Raw genomic sequence first — 12,992 nt, 5'->3', positions numbered from 1 at the left:
GCAGGGCCTCGCTGCGATGGAGCACTTCCTTTCACGCCGATCACCTGCCACCCTACCTAAAACATCTTTCCTCATTACCTTAGCCAGCTTCATCCTGACCCACAACTTCTTCACTTTTGAAAACCAGACATACCAACAATTAAAGGGAACAGCCATGGGTACCAGGATGGCCCCCTCGTACGCCAACCTATTCATGGGTCGCTTAGAGGAAGCCTTCTTGGTTACCCAGGCCTGCCAACCCAAAGTTTGGTACAGATTTATTGATGACATCTTCATGATCTGGACTCACAGTGAAGAAGAACTCCAGAATTTCCTCTCCAACCTCAACTCCTTTGGTTCCATCAGATTCACCTGGTCCTACTCCAAATCCCATGCCACTTTCCTTGATGTTGACCTTCACCTGTCCAATGGCCAGCTTCACACGTCCGTCCACATCAAACCCACCAACAAGCAACAGTACCTCCATTACGACAGCTGCCACCCATTCCACATCAAACGGTCCCTTCCCTACAGCCTAGGTCTTCGTGGCAAACGAATCTGCTCCAGTCCAGAATCCCTGAAGCATTACACCAACAACCTGACAACAGCTTTCGCATCCCGCAACTACCCTCCCGACCTGGTACAGAAGCAAATAACCAGAGCCACTTCCTCATCCTCTCAAACCCAGAACCTCTCACAGAAGAACCACAAAAGTGCCCCACTTGTGACAGGATACTTTCCGGGACTGGATCAGATTCTGAATGTGGCTCTCCAGCAGGGATACGACTTCCTCAAATCCTGCCCTGAAATGAGATCCATCCTTCATGAAATCCTCCCCACTCCACCAAGAGTGTCTTTCCGCCGTCCACCTAACCTTCGTAACCTCTTAGTTCATCCCTATGAAATCCCCAAACCACCTTCCCTACCCTCTGGCTCCTACCCTTGTAACCGCCCCCGGTGTAAAACCTGTCCCATGCACCCTCCCACCACCACCTACTCCAGTCCTGTAACCCGGAAGGTGTACACAATCAAAGGCAGAGCCACGTGTGAAAGCACCCACGTGATCTACCAACTGACCTGCCTACACTGTGATGCATTCTATGTGGGAATGACCAGCAACAAACTGTCCATTCGCATGAATGGACACAGGCAGACAGTGTTTGTTGGTAATGAGGATCACCCTGTGGCTAAACATGCCTTGGTGCACGACCAGCACATCTTGGCGCAGTGTTACACCGTCCGGGTTATCTGGATACTTCCTACTAACACCAACCTATCCGAACTCCGGAGATGGGAACTTGCTCTTCAATATATCCTCTCTTCCCGTTATCCACCAGGCCTCAATCTCCGCTAATTTCAAATTTCCGCCACTCATACCTCACCTGTCATTCATCAACATCTTTGCCTCTGCACTTCTGCCTCGACTGACATCTCTGCCCAAACTCTTTGTTTTTAAATATGTCTGCTTGTGTCTGTATATGTGTGGATGGATATGTGTGTGTGTGCGAGTGTATACCCGTCCTTTTTTCCCCCTAAGGTAAGTCTTTCCGCTCCCGGGACTGGAATGACTCCTTACCCTCTCCTTTAAAACCCACATCCTTTCGTCTTTCCCTCTCCTTCCCTCTTTCCTGATGAGGCAACAGTTTGTTGCGAAAGCTTGGATTTTGTGTGTATGTTTGTGTTCGTTTGTGTGTCTGTCGACCTGCCAGCACTTTCATTTGGTAAGTCACATCATCTTTGTTTTTAGGTATATTTTTCCTTCGTGGAATGTTTCCTTCTATTATAACCATATCATTAGTATAAATTATCAATGACATGGGAAGTCTTGATTGTTACTCACCATACAGAGGAGGCATAGAGTCACAGACAGCCACAATGAAAAATGAAAAGCAACACTAGAAATATTTCAGTCTTGGTGTGTGTGTGTGTGTGTGTGTGTGTGTGTGTGTGTGTGTGTGTGTGTGTGTGTGTGTGTGTGTGTGTGTCTGTGTCTGTGTGTGTGTGTGTGTGTGTAAGGGCACAATATCCACATTCACACTCTGCCTCTGTGATTGTTTGCTAAAATGGAATTTTATGTGGTTATTTGACAGAGCGGTCCCAAATTAATGTAGTGTGGTATCGTTGTTATAATAAGTATTAACAAGGACAATAAGACATAAAGAATAACGAGCACTCAGGCAGCAACTGAGCAGTGATAGCAGACAGCCCAGGCCAGGGCAGTGGCATTACTACTGGAGTACTGGTCATTCATCTTCTTTTACCATCCCTTTTAATACATACTGATAAAACAAATGTCGCACTAGACTAACTGGGGACCACTCTACTGAATGGGAATGTAAAATCTTGCTTTAAAAAAATTTTGTTTGCAATGGGAAACAAACCAGCGCTTTCCATCCACACTGGATGTCAAATGAAAAATGTGATGAGCAGTATTCACTTGGGCTGACACCATCTACACGTAGCAGAAATGAAATTCCACATATCCACTGAAACACTATACAAAATGCGGTCGACTCTTAAGAGAGACACCAGTTTTTAAATATAATCTATATTTCAAGTTGCAAAATATGACTCCATATCTTAGTTACAATCAAGGGACTCAACAGGATCCAATACAAATGTTCAGACAATGTTAATATCCATAAGATAACCAATCTTTATGGATCATCTTATAGAGAACAAATGTGGATGGACTTTTTACCAACCTGAATGTTTGGTGAGGCAAAGTCTTCTACACTCTGAACTAAATGTATTAGAGTGGAACATGAATTGACTGACAGCCAAATTACAGTATCGATCTTAGGCTCAAAGATTCAGGTCTGGAATGAAAATACTGTGACTATAGCTCTGCTGAAGTTTAGCACTTTTTATGTATCTCAACCAGTTCTTCAGGCCCTAGCAGGCTCATGTATCATTGGCAGGATTGTTGGAAGTTCTACTACCACAAGCAATTTCCTGACATTGGTATTCTGGTTTGGATGAACTGAGGGAGCTGACTAATGAAACTCAGGCAGTTGGGCCATGAAGAATATGCTCAGCTAATTCGTGGCCCTGCCTTCATACACAAAAATTAGCTAAAAAGACAATAAAATGGACTTTAGAAACCAAGTTCTTTTTACTACTTTTTTTATATTGGCTTAATAAAAGAATAGATGATGATGACAATGATGATTGGTTTGTGGGGTGCTTAACTGCACAGTCATCAGCACCTGTACACATTCCCAATCTGTACACAGTCCACTCTAGCCAATCTCATGAATGGTAATGGAATGAAGATGGCAACAGAAACACTCAATCCCCAGGCAGAGAAAATCCCCAACCCGGCCGAGAATCGAACCCAGGACACCGTGATCCAGAAGTAGCAATGTTAGCCACTAGACCACGAGCTGCGGATTAAAAGAATAGAAACACCCAGATCTGGGATGAGATTGTAATGAGCAGCCACTGCTAGCAAATGGTGCTAAACCTTGACATATCTTGGCTCACAGCCATCTCAATCCAGATGTGAGTACTTTTTAATCTTATAAGTTGTGATGCCATGAGTCCTTATGCTGATGGTGTGCCAGCAGATACATCAAGTTAAGATCGTCACATGGCAGTCAGGCAGTCTTCAAGTCTAGATGATTGTAGACAATAGCTCACCACACTGTCTGCAGTGGAATTCACCCACATTTCGTAGCCATAAAAAAATCCACAATGGTGGATTAACCACTGCATGACATGAAAGTCTGAACTGGTTGTTGGTATCTTCCCTAGTTGGTTCCTTTAATCTGCATTAAGGTATAATTAAAAGCTCTCCTCCCAGTCATCTTTTTTCTGTACCAGATTTACTAAGATGGGTTTTGGAGGTAAATGTAATATGATTCTCCAGGGCAAATGTCATGTTAACATCATGAAGAAAGGTGAATGAATATATAGCAGCAGTGTGTATGTGTGTCCCAGCATCTCCTCCCAACCTCCTGGGTGGATTTCAGCCAAACTTGGTACACATACAGCTTACTCAAAAAAATAAGAATTGTGGGGGCCTTAGAACCCCATAGCTCCCATAGTAGCAGATATATGGGAAAAAATGTGTTACCCCTCCCTCAGCTCTGCACAACAGGCATGTTGTGTGGGGATGGCATCAGACAGCTTTATAAACCTCCTTTGCAGAGCAACCCTGCAAGAGCTACTACACATGTAGATGGGCATGGTTAAGCAGAGGGACGGAGGAGGAAATTGATAGTGAGAAAGGGAGAGCATGAGTGGTTTGAGTAGTAGGGCAGAGACAAGTGGGAGGGGGAGGAGGAGATGGACAGAAAGACGAGGAGGAGGGGGGGGGAAGGGGGGGGAGCATATGCGTGCAATGTAAGTTTTGAATGCATACGTGGGCAAAACCGCAGGAAAAAGGCTAGTATCTAAGTTAAAACAATAGAAATTGCAGCTCAGTGAACCTGACATTAATCAGGCAGCAAAAATGCTGAAGTTGTAGTTTACAGTACACAGCTGGAACAAAGGAGTGCATTAAGCTGACACATTTGACTCTTGATCTACTTTGTTGGCAACAGTCAATTATGAGTGCAGAACACATTTTGCAGTTACATACGGTTTTTCTAGGAGTGAACTCATGATGATGTTAATTATGACTATAGGAGCCTCAGCAATAAAGATTTGAACATCTTTGGTAACACTTTGGAGACCAGCCGCTTATAAGAAATGGGGCCTAGGAAACCGGCAGTTTATGCCTTATTTCAGGGGCGGGCAAACGTTGCACGCGGCTCGTGAGCGCACAGCGCTGCACATGTGCTGCTCACGTGCAATCGTCGAAGGGGACAGTGGCGATAACCGGCAGGTTGCGGCAGCATAGTACAAGGCTAAGTCGCGGACGTTGATGCAAAGCGACCACTACGTAGTGAACGTTGTATTTCAAGAACCGGAAAATGCAGAGTGAATCAAGGAAACGGAGATGTGGAGATTTGCTATCTTTTAAAAAGTAATGGGAGAATCCTTTTTTCTTTGTGAAAAAACGTGAAAATTCGAAATGTTTAATATGTGGCAGTATTCTCGCTGGTCAGCGGAAGTTTAGGATTGAAGGCCATTATAATAAATTTCACAAGGACGAGTACAATTTATTGTCGGATTATGAGCGGATGGGGAAATTGACTGAGCTTAAGAAGAGCGACCTGACGATATTAGATGCATCTGTCCTAGTTGCTGTTGTCACGAGAGATCTGCGACTTTCTCTCGTCATGTCTCTCATCTAACTGATTTAACATTTTATGGAGCACTGTTTTCAATTTTTCAGGGCGATAACAATAATAGCCCAGTGGTACGTGCAAGCTATAAAATTGTGCTTAATATAGTGAGAGCTGGGAAAATCATTTGCTGAATTAATAAGCCTCGATTAAGAGCAAACATAAGTGATGAAAATTTACGTAACTGTTTCCGTTTGTCTGTATGCAGAAATTTTGTTCCAGATATTAAACGTATGGTAAACTCCACCTGTGATAATTAAATAAAACTTATCATAGTTAATAGGTACTCTTTCAAACCATGATTTATTTCAAGCACTCCTGCTAACCTTATTCCATCATTCAATAAAGCAAGCTAGAGAAACAAAACGCATTACAGTGGAAGGAGTGGACAGAAGGTATGGTGGGGAGGGGAGGTAAGCGGGTGGCCAGCTTGGCCCTGTGTGCACGCAGAACACCTGTTAACTGCACGCGTGCAAATGCACCGCACACGTGCAGGATTCCTGCCCGCCCGTGCCTTATTTATAGCATTGCCGGCACTTATGTAACTGTTGTATCATCAAGAGTAATACATGATAAAAAGGAACAACCTCCAAGGTTTATTTTTCATGCTTACTTTTGTTCTTTGATATGTTACAAATTTTAAATAATGATGACAGAAAATATGATTATCCTCCCATGAAAAAAATGCAAGATGAGTTATTGAGCAATTTACTCCTCTTGAACTTCCCAGATTTCTTGCTCTCTCAACAAATCTGACATATTTGTAGCAGAATTACAGCAAACTGTGAAATATAATGAGTATATGCATGGGAACATAACTGTGATTGTAGTGGCTCAGCCATTCACGGTAGCAGCTGTTACGTTCACTAATATTTCTTTCAAAATAATTATAGAAATTGACAACAGAAGGCAGCTCCAGTCAAGAGGCAGATAGTGAGATGTCTGCACATGAAATGAGTCAAGTTTTGGAGCGACAAATCGTTCACGTGCCGAAAAACCCGCGGCTCGACATTTATTCGAGTGCAGTCTTTTTAACACAAAGTTGTGGCCCAAGCTATGCTTGGGCTTCATCTCCAAAATGTTAAATAATTCTCTTATACAAAGATGGATAAATATTTAAAAATCAAACTTTTATAACACAAGATGTTAATTAATACATCATTTATCATTTCCAACCTCATTTACATACAATCACAAGACACATTCAATTTCAACAATAAAAAACCTTACAGTTGTTGGTACAATCTTTGCTTTAAAATATGTTGTTAAAGTGCATACACAAAAAAGTAAAACCAAAGCTAAAATAATAGGTCACAACAATGTGTCTGGTCGATTGCTTACTGAATAAATAGATGAGACAGCCACCATGAAAATATCTAATAGGGGAAATGTCACATGCTATATACTACAGGATCTGACCAGATAAAGTAAAGAGCAAATCAACTGGCACATTTCATAGTTTCAATCTGCACATACCTATGTCCTACTTTCCAAGCTTCTTAAAAGCTCTTCTGCATATCTCACTGCAGTGGTACTTCTGGAAAAAGGCTATGGCAGAGAAATATCAAAGTCAAGGTCTAGGGGATGTGTCCAGAATGAATCATTTGGCCCGTATTGGAGAATATACTGTGATAAAGCTTCCTTACAGATTGAAACCACGCACCAGTCTGAATCTCAAACCTGGATCCTTGCATTTTACATGCAGTGGTCTTATTGACTGAACTCTCTATCCATCACTTCATGTCAACCTAACCAACGTGATGAACTGGTACAGACAGAATGCAGCTTCGAAGTGAACTGAGTGGAGTGGATAACTCAGTTGGTAAGCAAATTGCTAGCAAAAGCCTAGATTCACGACTCAAGTTCTGGTACAACATACATTATTCGTATGTCAAGAAGCTTTATAACATCTCATGCTCCATTGTAGAGTGAAAGATACTGTCAAGAAACAGTCCCTATGCTACAGTAAGTCATTTTGTCCTGTCAAATGGGGTCACTAAAAAAAATGTTAATCTGGCACTAAGATAAAGTTTGTTGTTATTATTATACTGGTACATATTGATACACTTTACAAAAATGCATGCATGTGAGGTATGTTCCATGTCACCTTCTAAACCACTTAACAAATTTAAGCAAATTTGGTACACATATCACTTACAGTCGAGAAAGAAGAGTTCTAAGATAAGAACTACCTGCCTATTGAAGGGGTGGGGTAGGGATGAAAATGCAGTGTAGCCCACAATGCACAAATACTCGGAATTTACTCATACAGTATTTGAGAATTAGAGCGCTCAGTCCCCTCCAATAAACTTAACACACAATTCCAAACCTTTACAAAACTTTTTCACACTGACACCCCTGTGGAAAGATGAAAGGAATAAAGTTTATTGCATATTACATTTTCATTGTTCATGCATCCGTCACAATTTAATTTATTGCCGCTTTGCTATTAACTCTATTAATGACACATTTTGCAGACCGTATTCACATACTTCACTGAATGTACCTGCAAAGTTATATATTGTACAACACACAGTTCAGGAAATGGGATGTCATAAACACTGAGCTGCATGGAAACGAAACTGTACTAAATATCTATACCTGGTGTAGCAGAAACAAATTGTATACAAAAACCTTTCTTGTGAATCAGTATGTCTGTTAGTGAAAACCATTTCAAAATTCCTACTAGTTCCTCAGATTAACCTTGACATACAGACAGAAAAACACAGCAGGGGACTTTAATTTATAACTCATATAGGTGATTCTAGGCTCCATATCCAGGACAAGAAGAAAGTAACTCCCTGCTGAGAGCTGCTGGACTTTTAATTGTCAAGTCAACCTTTGATTAAACAAAAACATTTGTTTCAGTGGTGCCAAATGTATCTCATACTGCATTATTTACTTAACAATGACTATTGCAAAAGCAGCTACAAGGTGTCCTATAACAAAGTGTGACAGTCCATAAAAGAGGTACCAAGAATGTGTCAAACATGTGGCATGCTCATCGGTGGAGCAAAAGGCCTCTGAAACCCACATCTTAAATCAAACTATGTATCAAGGGCAACAGTGCAGCCACCACTCAACACCAAGGACAGAAAATTTGTGGAGGTCCTGCTGGTAATGTCCACATAGCTTCAAATGCTGTGTGTGTCAAAACAGTTACTTACCCTGACACTATATATACTTTGGAGCAAAGCATCTACATCTACATCTACATTTATACTCCGCAAGCCACCCAACGGTGTGTGGCGGAGGGCACTTTACATGCCACTGTCATTACCTCCCTTTCCTGTTCCAGTGGTGTATGGTTCGCAGTAAGAACGACTGCTGGAAAGACTCCGTGCGTGCTTGAATCTCTCTAATTTTACATTCGTGATCTCCTTGGGAGGTATAAGTTGGGGGAAGTAATATATTCGATACCTCATCCAGAAGCGCACCCTCTCGAAACCTGGACAGCAAGCTACACCGCGATGCAGAGCGCCTCTCTTGCAGAGTCTGCCACTTGAGTTTGCTAAACATCTCCATAACACTTACCAAATAACCCTGTGACAAAATACGCCACTCTACTTTGGATCTTCTCTATCTCCTCTGTCAACCCGACCTGGTACGGATCCCACACTGATGAGCAATATTCAAGTAGTTTTGTAAGCCACCTCCTTTGTTAATGGACTACATTTTCTAAGGAGTCTCCCAATGAATCTCAACCTGGCACCCGCCTTACCAACAATTAATTTTATATGATCATTCCACTTCAAATCGTTCCGCATGCATACTCCCAGATATTTTACAGAAGTAACTGCTACCAGTGCTTGTTCCACTATCATATAATCATACAATAAAGGATCCTTCTTTCTATGTATTCGCAATACATTACATTTGTCTATGTTAAGGGTCAGTTGCCCCTCCCTGCACCAAGTGCCTATCCGCTGCAGATCTTCCTGCATTTCGCTGCAAATTTCTAATGCTACAACTTCTCTGTATACTATAGCATCATCCACGAAAAGCTGCATGGAACTTCGGGCACTATCTACTAGGTCAACCTGTGTTTCATTGGTGTTTACAGGCACAGTAAGTAATCAGATGACCAAGCGAATACATTTAATTTTATAAACTTGTGTGCCATATCTCTTTGTAAGTGAAAATTCCTATATTTCTATAAATTGATCAGAATTTGAAGACCATGCTTACCCAACTCACCTTCTGTGATTTAAGTAAGGCCTCTGACTGTATTGACCATTTTGTTTTTCTCTCTAAATTGAAGAACTATGGAATTTATGGCAAAAGTTTAAAGCTAGAGGAATCATATCTTAATGAAAAGCAAGCAGGTTGAGAAGTTTGCAAGTTCTGGATGTCACTCATCTAACCAACCTGAAGTTTAATATGGAGTGTCAAACGAATAAACATTAGGACCTCTTCTGTTCTTTGGATCACAGGGATAAAAAGTAGAATCTCTTCTGTTCTTTGTACTGGTAAATGACTTACCACAAAATATTGATGCAAAAAGACGTATGTTTACAGATGATACCATTTTTGTTTCTGTAAAATCTGTATTGTAGGAATGGGAACTTAGAAAAATATGAGTTTGTTGACAAAGTTCAGCATCTTGGTGTAATGTAAGTGAACTGCCATTAAATGAATGAGAGACCCAGAATATATTTTCAGCCTACCAAAAAATTAGAGAAACAAAAAATATAAATGTTGTTTAGAAGAAGGCAATCAGAGTAATAGTAATGGGTAGACAACACAGTGAACACTTCTGTTACTTAAATATGTCTTAAGAGTAATTAATTTATATATTTCTGAAAGTATTAACACATACTTGCTGAACTATCAAACATAATTGTAATGAGTAAAAGAGACAAGTATATCAGAGCCTGTACATCTCTACTCAGAGTGCAAAACACATTAGAAAAAGTGAACTATAATCATGTTTAGACAGCGATCAAAGTGTATAACTAATTCTCAAGGTACACCCAATGTACAGATTGTCCAAGGAAGAGCAAATCCATTTTACTCATTAGAATAATTTCTGCTTTGTCAACACAAGTATGGGTTTTTACACTCCTGGAAATGGAAAAAAGAACACATTGACACCGGTGTGTCAGACCCACCATACTTGCTCCGGACACTGCGAGAGGGCTGTACAAGCAATGATCACATGCACGGCACAGCGGACACACCAGGAACCGCGGTGTTGGCCGTCGAATGGCGCTAGCTGCGCAGCATTTGTGCACCGCCGCCGTCAGTGTCAGCCAGTTTTCCGTGGCATACGGAGCTCCATCGCAGTCTTTAACACTGGTAGCATGCCGCGACAGTGTGGACATGAACCGTATGTGCAGTTGACAGACTTTGAGCGAGGGCGTATAGTGGGCATGCGGGAGGCCGGGTGGACGTAGCGCCGAATTGCTCAACACGTGGGTGTGAGGTCTCCACAGTACATCGATGTTGTCGCCAGTGGTCGGCGGAAGGTGCACGTGCCCGTCGACCTGGGACCGGACCGCAGCGACGCACGGATGCACGCCAAGACCGTAGGATCCTACGCAGTGCCGTAGGGGACCGCACCGCCACTTCCCAGCAAATTAGGGACACTGTTGCTCCTGGGGTATCGGCGAGGACCATTCGCAACCGTCTCCATGAAGCTGGGCTACGGTCCTGCACACCGTTAGGCCGTCTTCCGCTCACGCCCCAACATCGTGCAGCCCGCCTCCAGTGGTGTCGCGACAGGCGTGAATGGAGGGACGAATGGAGACGTGTCGTCTTCAGCGATGAGAGTCGCTTCTGCCTTGGTGCCAATGATGGTCATATGCGTGTTTGGCGCCATGCAGGTGAGCGCCACAATCAGGACTGCATACGACCGAGGCACACAGGGCCAACACCCGGCATCATGGTATGGGGAGCGATGTCCTACACTGGCCGTACACCACTGGTGATCGTCGAGGGGACACTGAATAGTGCACGGTACATCCAAACCGTCATCGAACCCATCGTTCTACCATTCCTAGACCGGCAAGGGAACTTGCTGTTCCAACAGCACAATGCACGTCCGCATGTATCCCGTGCCACCCAACGTGCTCTAGAAGGTGTAAGTCAACTACCCTGGCCAGCAAGATCTCCGGATCTGTCCCCCATTGAGCATGTTTGGGACTGGATGAAGCGTCGTCTCATGCGGTCTGCACGTCCAGCACGAACGCTGGTCCAACTGAGGCGCCAGGTGGAAATGGCATGGCAAGCCGTTCCACAGGACTACATCCAGCATCTCTACGATCGTCTCCATGGGAGAATAGCAGCCTGCATTGCTGCGAAAGGTGGGTATACACTGTACTAGTGCCGACATTGTGCATGCTCTGTTGCCTGTGTCTATGTGCCTGTGGTTCTGTCAGTGTGATCATGTGATGTATCTGACCCCAGGAATGTGTCAATAAAGTTTCCCCTTCCTGGGACAATGAATTCACGGAGTTCTTATTTCAATTTCCAGGAGTGTAGTAACATATTTATGTAGAATTACCCATTAAGAAATGTTGACACTGTAGGTTAAGTGCAATGACAAATTGTATTGTATGTATTTATGGCAAATATAGCTTATAAAATAAATAACATGAATGTAAATGTAGAGTTTGATTTGGGGGAGGGGGGGAGGCTGTATACTGACAGGCACATGCACCCCCGTAAGAAGGTAGAAAGTACTTGCCAGAGAAACAGGGCTAGCACACAGTAACACACTGCCCATCTATTTTTTTTTTTAAGTGCAAAATATTAGCTCTCATCCAACAACTTCCAGTGCAATGAGCAATTTCTGTTAACTACTCCCATCAATGTTAAGCTTCTCATTGCTCCTACAGCGCATTAACTTAATATCAAAATTAGTTCACAAAAAATTGGAGTTGAGAAGCCCAGGATTAAACACAAGCATAAAAATGGTCAGGATGTCATAAGGAATGACAGCAGAAATGTCAGGCCATAATTTGTAGGATATCCAAGAAAACCCACAATTTATTTCCCAGTAAGTGCTTGGACCAACTGAGAGTATATATAGCTTGTAGCTTGTCTTATAATAAAATGTCCTGAGAGGAATAAAACATTGGAAGGGGTATAGGTAACCACTAACTTTGTAGTCAAGGTACTGAATGAAAGACAGGTGCCTAAAGAATGTGAATCTGTAGCAAAGTTATCCAAAAATTGCCTCCCCCCCCCCCTCTCTCTCTCTCTCTCTCTCTCTCTCTCTCTCTCTCTCTCTCTCTCTCTCTCTCTCTCTCTGCGCGCGTGCGATACATGATCATGTGCAAGTGAATATGCCACTTTTAAGTAAATTAAATCTTTATTTAACAATTTATAACACCTGACTCACCAAAATCACCGTGAGTTGGAAACCCGTGAGACAGAAGAGTGTGGCACTGCATAAAAACTGTGTTAAAAACACAGCATTTACAATAGCCTCTACACCATCAATGTACCTATTTAGCAAATAAAAATGCGTTAAGTTATTGTGCTTAGACAAGCAAATGTAGACAATGGATGACAATCTAATTACAACAGAACAGAAATAAATGAAATACCTTCTTTCTTGTGTTGTCCTATACTTCACTAACACACAGAATATTAAACTCTTGTATCTGATATCTATTACAAACACTATAAAATGCAAAACTTTTATCACAATTTTTGTAGCTCTGTCCCAAATTTTTTCAAAGGTAATCTTGGACACCTATTTGATTCGGATTTAGTAATTATTAAATGATTTATCCAGAATTAGATATATATTTAATTTATATATATTACATT

At 42.2% G+C, this 12,992-nt stretch overlaps 1 protein-coding gene across 1 annotated transcript in view; it reads right to left on the bottom strand.

Moving 5' to 3' along the window:
• Positions 1–12,682, bottom strand: part of LOC126162140 (odorant receptor Or2-like) — a 38,020-nt gene extending 25,338 nt beyond the window's left edge. The window contains exon 1 of the mRNA XM_049918439.1: positions 12,559–12,682. The gene's annotated coding sequence lies outside the window, so the exon portion shown is untranslated. The remainder of the gene's footprint in view (positions 1–12,558) is intronic.
• Between the last annotated feature and the right edge of the window lie 310 nt (positions 12,683–12,992).

This window comes from Schistocerca cancellata, chromosome 1 (assembly GCF_023864275.1).
Source record: "Schistocerca cancellata isolate TAMUIC-IGC-003103 chromosome 1, iqSchCanc2.1, whole genome shotgun sequence".
In the NCBI taxonomy this organism is placed as follows: domain Eukaryota; kingdom Metazoa; phylum Arthropoda; class Insecta; order Orthoptera; family Acrididae; genus Schistocerca; species Schistocerca cancellata.
Note: the sequence above shows the minus strand (reverse complement) of the source record. Positions and strands in the feature narration are given on the sequence as shown.